The sequence below is a fragment of the Lactuca saligna genome, chromosome 4, assembly GCF_052625555.1.
Source record: "Lactuca saligna cultivar CGN05327 chromosome 4, ASM5262555v1, whole genome shotgun sequence".
Classification (NCBI taxonomy): domain Eukaryota; kingdom Viridiplantae; phylum Streptophyta; class Magnoliopsida; order Asterales; family Asteraceae; genus Lactuca; species Lactuca saligna.
The window spans coordinates 255,546,214-255,559,688 of NC_136420.1; the positions used below are offsets into that span (position 1 = coordinate 255,546,214).

The window sequence follows — 13,475 nt, forward strand, 5'->3', positions numbered from 1 at the left end:
CATCTTCTTGGATCGGGTAATACTCCAGTTAGGGACTGAGAGTAGATCCGAATAGGTGTTCGACAATTTTAGGAAGGTTTGGGATTAGAATATCCTGTCATTCAGGTTTTGAGAACCGGTTAGATCTTTCTCATGATCGTTTATGGCATTTGGTTGGGGTTGAGGCGGTCCTGCTCTATGCAGTAGGCCAAGATACCCGATGCGGGCCGACTGTGAGTCGTAGGCACGGAGGCTCGAAGGGAGCGGCAGGGTTGAGGAGTGATGTGCACGATAGTACCCACTAGTTTTATAATTTATAACCTAACTAATTAACTAACTAAAATGCACCTAGGAAGTGTACCTAGTCGAATTACATAATAGTTTCGTAAGTTGAGTGTCGATCACAGGGAACAATGTTATTAATTAATCTATTCACTACTAAATTAATCTAACTATTAATAAGCTAAAAAGGGTTTTTATCTAATTTTGCAAGTTTAGATGAACTTAATCCTTTAACAAAAACTCAATAAATAAACAAAACACTTCTGTTAGTTCGAATCCGCTTTCACTCAATGGTTATACATTAGCTATGACTATTACTGTTGGTGACCAATTAAGGAAGTATTATCAATTTAGTTCTAAATCTACTAATTATTAATCAATTCACGTAAATCTATTTATGGTCATACAATAGTTTACACAGAATCAATTATTAAATAAGATTGGAGCCATGAAAGATTGATTAATCAAAACACAATTACAGTCATAATATGAGTTCTCTAACACAAGTTGATTTAATGACTCAATTACTATCTAAGATTGGTTTGATCTTAGCTCCAATAACTAGTGTTCACTATATTATTAGGTATTCAAGTTCATGCAGATTTGTGTTCACTAACTACACAGAACAAGAATTCAAAGCAATCGAATAATTAATTCAAGCATGCTAGGTAAAATCAATCAACACAAGCATATCACCAACATGTAAAGTTAAGTCTAATGCATAAAAACCATGAGTTCCAGCATCATCTAGCTAACAGAAGCAGCTAGATTTAGCTGGTCATATTAACAGCTAAACAAACAAATACTATAATAAAAAACATGTTTAAATGTACCAATCTATAACGACAAATTATAAACTTCTCCTTTCTTGATGTTAAAACCAGCTTCCAGAGCTTCTTTTTCTCTGAATTTCGTCTCCAGAAATCCCCCTCAGCCAGCCAAAAAGTTCCCTAATCATAATGGAGAAGGATATATATATTTTCTGTAAAATCATCGTTCACGTCGTGAGAATTTAAAACTCACGCCGTGAACTCGAGATAATCGTGATCGTCAAGGATTCCTTCACCCGGATGCTTATCTTCTAACTTTTTCTACTCACGTCGTGAACCATCAACTGTTCACGTCGTGAGTACATCTTTTTTGGGTGTTTTCCTTGTCTTTCAAGCCTTCAACCATTAGTGGATCGTCAAGGATTCCTTCACCCGGATGCTTTGACCTTGTCTTTATCAAGCTTGCGTTTGGTCCCTTTAGTTTCTTCCTTGCACTCCATAGCATTCGTCTCTTGTTTCACTACCGTAATGGTTACTTTTGAAGTAACCTCCTCTTCATCACTTGTTATCTCATCATCTTCCTTTCTCAACCAAGAAATTGGACTCATGTAGGCAATGACTTCAACTAAATATGGAACAGATGCTCTTGGTTTTGTTCTTTTAACTTGATGAATTATCTTGATCTCTTCTTCCATGAGTTTCCTTAATTCTTCAAGTTCATTGTCTTCATCAATTTTGAAAACCTCTTCTTGAGCATGATTCTCTTGAAAGCCATCTTCTATCCCAAATATTTCCTTTTCAGCACCAACCCTCAAGGTGAGCTTAGATTCGCGTATATCAACAAGTGAGCAAAGTTCAAGGGTTGTATTGGGAGAAATACCTAAGAAGATGGGGGATCCTGGACGCCTCACTCTTCCATGTGAGTTTGGTAACAACATGAAGGTTGATGCTTTAGCCGATTTTGGGGCTAGCATAAATTTGATGCCTTATTCATTTTATCAGAAGTTGAATATTCAGAAGTTAAAGGCTACAAGGATGACTATTCACATGGCGAACCGTTCAATGGCACATCCCCGGGGCATTGTGGAAGATATTTTAGTAAAAATTGGGAAATTCGTTTTTCCAATAGACTTTTTGGTATTGGATATGAAAGAATATCCCAATATACCAATTATTCTTGGCCATCCGCTGCTAAACACTGCTGTAGAATTCTTCATTAGTTGCTTACGAGTGCCTATCAAGTCTTGTAAAAATTTTTCATAATCGAGAATTTTGGATAACGACTCGAGAAAGGGAGTATTAATCGGGATACCCTTCACGTGCTTAATAAACTCTATATGCGCTCTTTCCAGTGAACTAAGGGTAGCTCGGGAAGGAAACGAAAAAGGTGGTTGATATGCTGAAACAAAAACGGAATTCTTCTGTTCAGTCAGAGCCCACGATGTGAGAATATCAGGCTCACGTCGTGAACTGGGAGTTCCAACAGCTTCTTCATGTTAGGGCTGCTGTGGTTCTTCCTCTAATGCTTCTAAGAACTTAGGGATGGCCTCTTCTTCAGTATCTATGGCCATTACATGATATTGGGTCTCCTTTTCAGGATTTTTCGGGGACAACTTGTCATGAACCAAAGTGGTTAGTTGACCAAGTTGTACTTCAAGATTATTGATGGAGCCTTGTTGATTTTTTATTAAAGCCTGCTATTCTACCATCAATGCGTGATGATTCTTTACCAAAGTTCTTTGTTCATTAATAGCAGAATTAGTAGCCTCGTGTCTCTTTTCTGAAGCTTCCGTAAACTTAATTAACATGGTCTCTAGATCGGGTTTTTTTCTCAGCTGGTGGCTGCTCCTTCTGGTAGAAGCCTCAACCTGTTTTCCTATACTTCTCTTCTTCTTTCTTCTTATATTCTTCATATGGCAGCCACACTTTCGTTGGTTTCCTCCAGTCTTCATCATACTTGTCCCCACTCGGGTAGCATACTTAAGCCTTTTTATTCCCAAACTCATCCAAATTGTAGTCCTTGGTCAAGTGTGGACCATTACACCGTTCGCAACCAACTCTTATAGCATGAATTGATTGGTCCATTTGTGTTAACCTCTGGTCCATATTATTTAGCATAGCCATCATAGCTGCTATTTCCTCCGTTTGTGCACCTCCACCGCCTTTGATTCCATCTTGCCTAGGGGTGTGGCACTCACGAGAGTGCTTTGCAAATTCTTCAATCAGCTCCTTGACCTCCGTTGGATTTTTCTTTGTCAATGGTCCTTGAGAATCAACGAGTTGTCTTGTCATAACATTGACCCCATCATAGAAGATTGACATCTCTTGTTGAATATTGAGGTCATGTTGAGGACAATTCCTTAACAACCCCTTGTAGCATTCCCATGTTTCGTATAATGACTCCCCCGGTTGTTGTTCAAAGTTGGCTATTGCCTTCTTGAGTTTTTCTATCTTGGATGGTGGGCAAAGTTGGTCCAGAAATTGCTCACACATTTGAGCCCAAGTGGTGATCGTACTCGGTGAAAGTGATTTTAACCACTCTTTAGCAGCTCCCTTAAAAGTAATGGGAAGCATCCTGAGAAAGATGGTGTTTCTAGTGGCATTTGGGACATTGAAGTAATCCGCAATGCCATTGACTTCATCGAGATGCTTAAAAGCATCCTCATGATCCTTCCTATAAACTGGGATATCCCTCAGTGCAGTCAAGATGTGCCCCTTCAGCTCAAATGTGGCAGTGGTAGGTATTGTGGGTTGGACTAAACCGGGAGCCACATCGGTTAACACCCCAAAGTTTGGAAAGCCAAGAATAGAAAGAAAACCTCAAGTTTAAGGGGGAGACTCGGCGAGTCCATGGAGGGACTCGGCGAGTCCGAGCGGGATCCGGGTTGTGGTGTAAGCGACCGACTCGGTGAGTCGGCCAAGGAGACTCGACGAGTTGGGTCTGAGCGAGGAAAAACCCTAAATCCAGGATTTGGAGCCTATTTAAGCGTCTCATTCTCTTTCCTAGGGTTCCTTTACTGCCTCTCTACCCCAGAACACCAAACCCTAGCCGCCATATCCGTTTTTGAGCTAGATCTTGCCTTGTATAGTGCACTAAAGCTTGGAGAAGGAAGAAAAGCCTAGGAGGTGCAAGAAGGGACTGTAGATCTGAGATTGAGAAGACATTTCAGACCAGTTGGAGGTAATAAGCTGTTGCTTGGACTCCTTTTGCACCTAGATCTATTCTTATATGTGAGTTTTGGTCATTGTTGGTATGATATGTAACCAATCCGAGTTGGAGGTTCAGATCTGAGGTTGCTACCTCAGATCCATGTTTGTTTTGGTCTTGAATCCCCTAAAGTATCAGCCCTTGGTATGTTGAAGAAGTATGTTTGCCATAAACCCTAGTTTAGGGTGTTTTAAGCCTAGATCTCTTAATCTACACGTAAAGTTTGCCACTTTACGTGGGGGATAGTCCCTAGAAGTATGGATCTATGAGTTGGAAACTCTGTTTGGCTCGAAAATCCATTGCATGGATTGAGGACTGGATAGACTCGGCGAGTCCTTCGAGTGGAATCGGCGAGTAGCTTAAAGATGAGGAGGAAATCGACGAGTAGGATGAACAACTCGTCGAGTCGGATGAAGTTAGGCATGGACTCGGCGAGCTGGATGAGCAACTCGACGAGTTGGTTGAAGATTGTCTAGGACTCGATGAGTCTGTTCTTGGACTCGGCGAGTCAGATCGCGAAACCCTAAACACTTCGAGTTGGGGCTCGAATCAGTGATTCGGGTGGTGACTCAGCGAGTTGGACAGGACAGGACTTGGAACTAGTTGGAGTCGGCGAGTCATGGACTGACTCGGCGAGTCGAGTCGCGAATAAGAAAGACCCAGAGCATATGAACTCGGCGAGTCAGTAGGTAGACTCGGCGAGTAGGGTTGACCCGGAAGGTTGACTTTGACCAGGATTTTGACCTTGACCAAAATTGACCTAGTGACCTTTGGAGGTCAGTTGGACTAAGTGTTAGATTGATATTGGTAGCTCGAGGAGCTAGTGGAGCAGCAGTCGAAGTCTGAGGACAGGTAGCAGTCAAAAGGATTAGCAGCAGCAGTTCAGCAGCATCAGGTGAGTTTCCATCCAGTAGGGACGGGTCTAAGGCCACAATGCCGGCCCGTTCATTAGCAGTAGTTTCCAGAATTCGATCTGATGCAGTAGTTAGTATGTTTGATGCCTTCGTGGCTCAGAAAGGATTTATGTGTTATGTGCTATGTGTTATGTGTTCCGGGCTACGGTCCGATGTAGTATGCAGTATATGTGTTCATGCTAGTTGATATGTTATGCTATGCTATGTTCAGTCTGTTTCCGGACTTCGGTCTAATGTAGGGGGCAAGGCCCCAGTTAGTCCGGACTTCGATCCGATGCAGGGGACAAGGTCCCAGTCAGTTTTCGGACTTCGGTTCGATGTAGGGGGCAAGGCCCCAGTTAGTCCGGACTTCGGTCCGATGCAGGGGACAAGGTCCCAGTCAGTTTCCGGACTTCGGTCCGATGTAGGGGGCAAGGCCCCAGTTAGTCCGGACATCGGTCCGATGCAGTGGGCAAGGCCCAGTATGTGCTTTATATGTTATTGCATGGTATGTGTTAGATTGGGGGAGCTCACTAAGTTTCATGCTTACGGTTTTCAGTTTTTGTTCCAGGTACTCAGTTTTCAAAAGAGGAGCTCGGGAAGATTGCAGTGCACACACCATAGTCAGTTAGCCTGGGAATGTTTGACTCTGATAATGATATTATGTTTTGAATTAATACTCGAGAATTTATGTTATGACTTATGATACAGTTTTTATAAATATGATTTTAGTAATGTTTTTAAAGAAATTTTTGGGCTGTATTTTTGGGTCGTTTCAAGTTGGTATCAGAGCCTTGGTTTGAGGGATTTGGACATGCTCTCGAGCATGTCTGGACTCAAACTGAGGGATTGGTATAAAGATTTTCAAAAATGAAAGGACGGTTTTGTAAAAAAGAGAGTTTTGAGAAAGAAAACGGTTTTAGAAAAGTAAAAAGAATTCAGAAAGAAGGAACTTTGAAAAGAAAAAAAAGGGTGTGGTGCATCCAATCAGCCGAGCTCAAGTAAGTACTCCCAATTTACCCATACAAGTTATGTTATGATTATCATTATCAGCTTCAGTTTCAGTTCAGTTTCAGCTTCAGTAGAACAACATGCTAGAATAGGACTAAGGATCTAGGATGATGCCTTATGTGTCTGTTTTATGTGTTTCAGCTTGATAAGAATTGCATGCTAGTATTGAGTAGGCAGTAGTAGGATAGCCTGTGTAGGTTATGCCTGATAGCATGAGCTTAGCATTGTATGCTAGTGCAGTTTCTTGTTATGAGAATTGTTTTGCCTGAGTATGTTTCCTTTATCCGAATGCTGCTTGCTTTGTGCTTTGTGGGACTCTGAGTGATGGGAGTTAGCCATTAGGTGAATACGTCACATCACATGTGATCAGGGTTGGATAATCTCAGAGTGCTGGATTTGGCCCTACTGCACAGCTCTCGTCTGAGTCCAACCGTTGTAGTGACGAGACTTTTACTCGAAGGATTATCCGAGCCTCATTACATGTGATGGTATTCAGGTGGTGGCTAATTGGCATTACAAGGAGGCCTTCAGCAGCTGAGGACCGTTTGGGTAGAGTCAGAGGTTCCCTAGGGCAAGCCTAGGATGAGAGTAGCAGAGATTAGTAGAAGAGTAAAGGGGACTTGGTGGAGTTGAGGTAACTCTTGAGGAAAGTACGGGTAGATGTGGAAGGTAGTAGGGGCCCATACTACTGAAAGCAGAGGATCCGTACTCGATTCAAGAGGGGCCGAGGCAAAACCAAGGAACTAGTAGAGTGTGTGGAAGATCCCTCAGCGGTAGTGTGTAAATTGATCAGGAATTGTTATATTTTCAGCATGGTGACGTTGCGCGAGATATCAGTTGGCAGTTCAGGTGCAGGGGAGGGGTCTGGCTCGGGCTTTAGAGCCGGGCAGCTTGATGATCAGATGAGGAATTTCATTTCCGCAGAGATTATGCGCAACATCATTGATCAGACTCCAGTGATCTTCGGTTCAGTTAGAGAGGCCATTGTGGAGCTCATGGACAGTCATCTTGAGGCCTTTAAGGCCGGGATGGTTTCAGGATAGATTGGGGCTCGTCTAGGTCCCGAATCTTATGGAGTTCAGGGATCCATTAGGGAGGGAGATCCCATTTCTAGTTCCTGCCATCAGGGGGCAGGGGTGAGTGGGGCATTCTGTCTCCAAGAGAGACCTTTGCATGATTGGATAGTTGAGGAAGTTTCGCGAGCCATTCGTGAGGATCTGCCCGACATGGTTGTGAGGACCACTGATAGATTGATAGCGAGGCTCCAGGATCAGACAGCTTCTGTTCAGTCGGCAGGCGTTGCCGTTGGGGTAACTCAGGAGCGAGAGTTGGGCAGGGGGTCGGAAAGGAAGAGGAAAATGGATGAGACTCAGGTAGCCACAGGTTCGGGTAAGAGGCCCAAGGGTTCGGATTTGATGACGAGGAACTACCAGAGCCGCATTCGATGCGGGAAGTGCGGAAGGACGCACATGGGTGTGTGCAGGCGTAGGAGTGGTGGCGATGCCGGATGTTTCAAGTGCGGCCAGATTAGCCATTTTAGCAGGGATTGCATTATTACTATCGCCCAGGGACTTGATCCGATATGTTTCCATTGCAGTCAGAGGGGCCACAAGAAGGCCCACTATCCGAATTTGTATTCAGCAGGGTAGGCGCCAACTCCTGCCCTTGGGACTTCAAGTACCGTCAGTGGTTGTCAAGGCCGGGCAAGGGTGCCTATGGCTCGGAGCCGAGTTTCTCCGGTAGATTTCAGCAGGGATTCGAGCAGCACTGAGTAATGGAGGTATGTAACTTTGTTTTTTTTTTTTCCTATCAGCTTATGTTATGATTATATTGTTATGGTTCTGCATCAATTATGGTATAAGTGTTGTGTTATGGAGTGGCTTGCTTGTGATTATGTTATATGCCATTTGCATACCTCGGATAATTGGTTGGTAGTTAGGGGATGTGCTCTTATGGAGAAGGTTTCGGAGGATGCAGTAACTGTAGCATGGTTGGGAGAGATTTGGTTCGTTTCGCTAGTTTGGAGTGGTTAGTGTTTGGGATGGATTGGTTAAATTCCTACCTGGCGGGCTTGGGTTCCCCAGTAGACGTTTTGGAATGGTAGTAAAGGTCAGGATCTCTTTTGAATGTGACGCAGCAAGGGGTAAGCAGGATCGAAGTGGGGGAGAACCCTCCGGGTATACATGGATAAGAGTCACGTAGACCCAGAATGAGTGTGCGGCCTCTGAGAAGAAGTGGTAGTAGCACAGTGATGGATGGATTGAGAAGTTCAGAATTGGGAGTTCGAGAACTTTTCCCAGCAGTTAGTTCATGTAATGGAGATGGTTAGAAGCTGGTTGGGAATCCAGGATTTGAGGACCACCTGTAAAGGCTCAAGTGAGTCGGAATGAGGATCCGGAGAAACGGTTAGCAGGAAATGTCTTCGTATTAGTAGCCAGTGGCAGAGCCAGCATGCAGGGTTATGTGGATTCAGGAGTTGGGAATTTGGAAACTTCCAAACAATAGCTTCTTATATCTGGATTAGTAGACGGTTGGTTCGGAAACCAAGCCGAAGAGTTCCTCAACGAAGCACTGAGCATTCAAGGATATAGGATGTCGAGGATGATGCAGTAATTCAAAGACTGAGAGTTGGTTTTGAGAAATCAGGATGAGGATTCACGAGCAGGACTAGGGATAGTCAGGATGTCCTCGGGATAGTAGTAGTAGTGTTGTAAGTCTGCGGGGATAGCCGTAGCATTCACTAGCAGTCAGATAGTAGTAGTAGTGTTGTAAGTCTGCGGGGGGTAGCCGTAGCATTCACTAGTAGTCAGATAGTAGTAGTAGTGTTGTAAGTCTGCGGGGGGTAGCCGTAGCGTTCATTAGCAGCCAGATAGTATTTGAGAGTTGTGAGTCCGCGGGTGTAGCCGTGACTTTTATCATATTGGTAGCAGCATGAGCGCGTTGTTGAACGCAGGAACGTAGTAATTCCCACCCGTTCGGGTGCAGCAGTGGGAATATGGGAATCAACGGGTTAGATTCGGACTTCCCAAATGGTTCAGTTATGGCTAAGTCAGCAAATTTTGGCTATAGATCGTCACATCAGTTATGAGATCAGAGTAGCAGTGGACCGTTGGGGTTCAGGTATGTTAAGGGCTACCGTCAGTCTGGGAACCATCATGTTGTTAGCCATGGAATGGATGATGTCAGGATGTGATGTATGGACCCGATCGGTTGGATCGGAAGGTTGTTAGAGCCACAACGACAGGATAACTAGTGGAAACTAGTTCCAGAGAAAGATTTCGTTCAGAAGTCGTGGAAGCGACTAAGTGAGGAGTCCTTAATTCCGCGTTTGAGTCGGAATTCAGTGTTTCAGTCAGTTCAGTGTTTCAGGTAGTTTAGAGTTTCAGGCATGATCAGTATTAGTATTTGCGTTGGAATGCAAGTGCTGGCGGTATAGTTGGTTGAATTGGAAATGGCAAGTCTCTCTCAGCAAGATCAGTTGAGCCTTCGGCCGAGTATAAGTGATATGTAAGGATAGCTAGGCAGGTAGCTTTTCTTCAGGATGAAAGGCTCGAGTTAGTAGGAGTTGAGTAATCAGGTGAGAGATAAGCAAGCTGGTTCCAGCGGCATCGATTCAGTATGGATGGCAGAATGGATAGAATAGTTATAGACAATCGAGGTATCTTCCGGAGTCGCTGGGAGCGGCTAGGAGATTGCGATGGAGTGTAGTGACCGGTGGGAGTTCGGTAACTCAGATATTGGCAGAATAGTTGAACAAGGGTAGTCTCAGTGCATCTAGTAGGCAGATGAGAGGCAACAGGATTTTCAGTCGGTGGAAGTAACGTTGAGGAAATTATGGAAAAGAAAAGGATTCAGTATGTACCAACGGTAGTGATCGGCATTGTGAATGGCTGGAGTGAAGGACAAAAAGGGTGTTAGATTTCCCAGACAGAGAGTTGGAGGCAGTTTGCAGATAGTTGGTCATAGCAAACTTCGAGGACGAAGTTTAGTTTAAGTGGGGTAGAGTTGTAACACCCCAAAGTTTGGAAAGCCAAGAAAAGAAAGAAAACCTCAAGTTTAAGGGGGAGACTCGGCGAGTCCATGGAGGGACTCGGCGAGTCCGAGCGGGATCCGGGTTGTGGTGTAAGCGACCGACTCGGCGAGTCGGCCAAAGAGACTCGACGAGTTGGGTCTGAGCAAGGAAAAACCCTAAATCCGGGATTTGGAGCCTATTTAAGCGTCTCATTCTCTTTCCTAGGGTTCCTTTACTGCCTCTATACCCCAGAACACCAAACCCTAGCCGCCATATCCGTTTTTGAGCTAGATCTTGCCTTGTATAGTGCACTAAAGCTTGGAGAAGGAAGAAAAGCCTAGGAGGTGCAAGAAGGGACTGTAGATCCGAGATTGAGAAGACATTTCAGACCAGTTGGAGGTAATAAGCTGTTGCTTGGACTCCCTTTGCACCTAGATCTATTCTTATATGTGAGTTTTGGTCATTGTTGGTATGATATGTAACCAATCCGAGTTGGAGGTTCAGATCTGAGGTTGCTACCTCAGATCCATGTTTGTTTTGGTCTTGAATCCCCTAAAGTATCAGCCCTTGGTATGTTGAAGAAGTATGTTTTCCATAAACCCTAGTTTAGGGTGTTTTGAGCCTAGATCTCTTAATCTACATGTAAAGTTTGCCACTTTACGTGGGGGATAGTCCCTAGAAGTATGGATCTATGAGTTGGAAACTCTGTTTGGCTTGAAAAGCCATTGCATGGATTGAGGACTGGATAGACTCGGCGAGTCCTTCGAGTGGACTCGGTGAGTAGCTTGAAGATGAGGAGGAAATCGACAAGTAGGATGAACAACTCGTCGAGTCGGATGAAGTTAGGCATGGACTCGGCGAGCTGGATGAGCAACTCGACGAGTTGGTTGAAGATTGTCTAGGACTCGACGAGTCTGTTCTTGGACTCGGTGAGTTAGATCGCGAAACCCTAAACTCTTCGAGTTGGGGCTCGAATCAGTGAGTCGGGTGGTGACTCAGCGAGTTGGACAGGACAGGACTTGGAACTAGTTGGACTCGGCGAGTCATGGACTGACTCGGCGAGTCGAGTCACGAATAAGAAAGACCCAGAGCATATGAACTCGGCGAGTCAGTAGGTAGACTCGGCGAGTAGGGTTGACCCGGAAGGTTGACTTTGACCAGGATTTTGACCTTGACCAGAATTGACCTAGTGACCTTTGGAGGTCAGTTGGACTAAGTGTTATATTGATATTGGTAGCTCGAGGAGCTAGTGGAGCAGCAGTTGAAGTCTGAGGACAGGTAGCAGTCAAAAGGATTAGCAGCAGCAGTTCAGCAGCATCAGGTGAGTTTCCATCCAGTAGGGACGGGTCTAAGGCCACAATGCCGGCCCGTTCATTAGCAGTAGTTTGCAAACTTCGATCCGATGCAGTAGTTAGTATGTTTGATGCCTTCGTGGCTCAGACATGATTAATGTGTTATGTGCTATGTGTTATGTGTTCCGGGCTACGGTCCGATGTAGTATGCAGTATATGTGTTCATGCTAGTTGATATGTTATGCTATGCTATGTTCAGTCTGTTTCCGGACTTCGGTCTGATGTAGGGGGCAAGGCCCCAGTTAGTCCGAACTTCGGTCCGATGCAGGGGACAAGGTCCCAGTCAGTTTTCGGACTTCGGTCCGATGTAGGGGGCAAGGCCCCAGTTAGTCCGGACTTCGGTCCGATGCAGGGGACAAGGTCCCAGTCAGTTTCCGGACTTCGGTCCGATGTAGGGGGCAAGGCCCCAGTTAGTCCGGACATCGGTCCGATGCAGTGGGCAAGGCCCAGTATGTGCTTTATATGTTATTGCATGGTATGTGTTAGATTGGGGGAGCTCACTAAGTTTCATGCTTACGGTTTTCAGTTTTGGTTCCAGCTACTCAATTTTCAAAAGAGGAGCTCGGGAAGATTGCAGTGCACACACCATAGTCAGTTAGCCTGGGAATGTTTGACTCTGATAATGATATTATGTTTTGAATTAATACTCGAGAATTTATGTTATGACTTATGATACAGTTTTTATAAATATGATTTTAGTAATGTTTTTAAAGAAATTTTTGGGTTGTATTTTTGGGTCATTTCACATCCTCTCGGATCCGCTTCTTGTAAGCTCCCATTAACATCTCCTTAATGTTTTCCATTTCGTTTTCCGGATCGTTCTCGGGTTCACTTGTATGTAAATGAAATTTAGAATCGATTTCGTATTCGGAATCAGCTTGGACGAGTATTTGATCTAAGTGTTCAAGCTTGCTCTTGTTCTTTGAAGACGAACTTGACTCCTCTGTTTTCTTTCCCGACTTCCTTGAAAAAGCTGATTTTAGTTCTTGCAATGGCGTCTTCTTTGGCATGTGATCTTCCTTTGTGTTATTGTTCTTATTTTTGTGAAGAGCTAACTCCGGATGTACAAATGGTGGTACCAAAGGTGTGCTAGAGCCTCTGGTCATGAACTCCTGCAAACTAAACTAAAATAAAAACATAAAACTGAACTAAAAAAAAGTAAAAACTAAAGAGAACTAAAAATCACAGTTCTCACATCGTGAGGCTATATGCTCACGTCGTGAGTTCTGTGATCAGAAAAAAATCAAACCTTTCTAGAAACTAAAAGCTACTATGAATAGAAACTGATAACTACTAAATTCACATCGTGAGAGGTGCCCTCACGTCGTGAAAACTAAACAAACAGAATAAAAACTAATGCTAATTAAATACTTTGCTAGTAAATTAACCTTTTGCAGGTTTTATCCCACAAAAAGGATCGATTAACCTAAAGCAAATAAATAAATAATAATCTAAGCCATTCCCCGACAACGACGCCAAAAACTTGTTGTGCACGATAGTACCCACTAATTTTAGAATTTATAACCTAACTAATTAACTAACTAAAATGCACCTAGGCAGTGTACCTAGTCGAATTATCGAATAGTTTCGTAAGTTGGGTGTCGATCACAAGGAACAGTGTTATTAATTAATCTATTCACTACTAAATTAATCTAACTATTAATAGCTAAAAAGGGTTTTTATCTAATTTTGCAAGTTTAGATAAACTTAATCCTTTAACTAAAACTCAATCAATAAACAAAACACTTCTGTTAGTTCGAATCCGCTTTCACTCAATGGTTATACATTAACTATGACTATTACTGTTGGTGACCAATTAAGGAAGTATTATCAATTTAGTTCTAAATCTACTAATTATTAATCAATTCATGTAAATCTATTTATGGTCATACAATAGTTAACACAGAATCAATTATTAAATAAGATTGGAGCCATGAAAGATTGATTAATCAAAACACAATTACAGTC

The 13,475-nt window shown here is 43.5% G+C and overlaps 1 non-coding gene across 1 annotated transcript; it reads left to right on the plus strand.

The window, feature by feature from the left end:
* Window positions 1-3,369: 3,369 nt before the first annotated feature.
* Window positions 3,370-3,476, plus strand: LOC145044497 (small nucleolar RNA R71). Its single transcript, XR_013681445.1, has one exon. It is a non-coding gene; the product is annotated as a small nucleolar RNA R71 (small nucleolar RNA).
* Window positions 3,477-13,475: the final 9,999 nt, after the last annotated feature.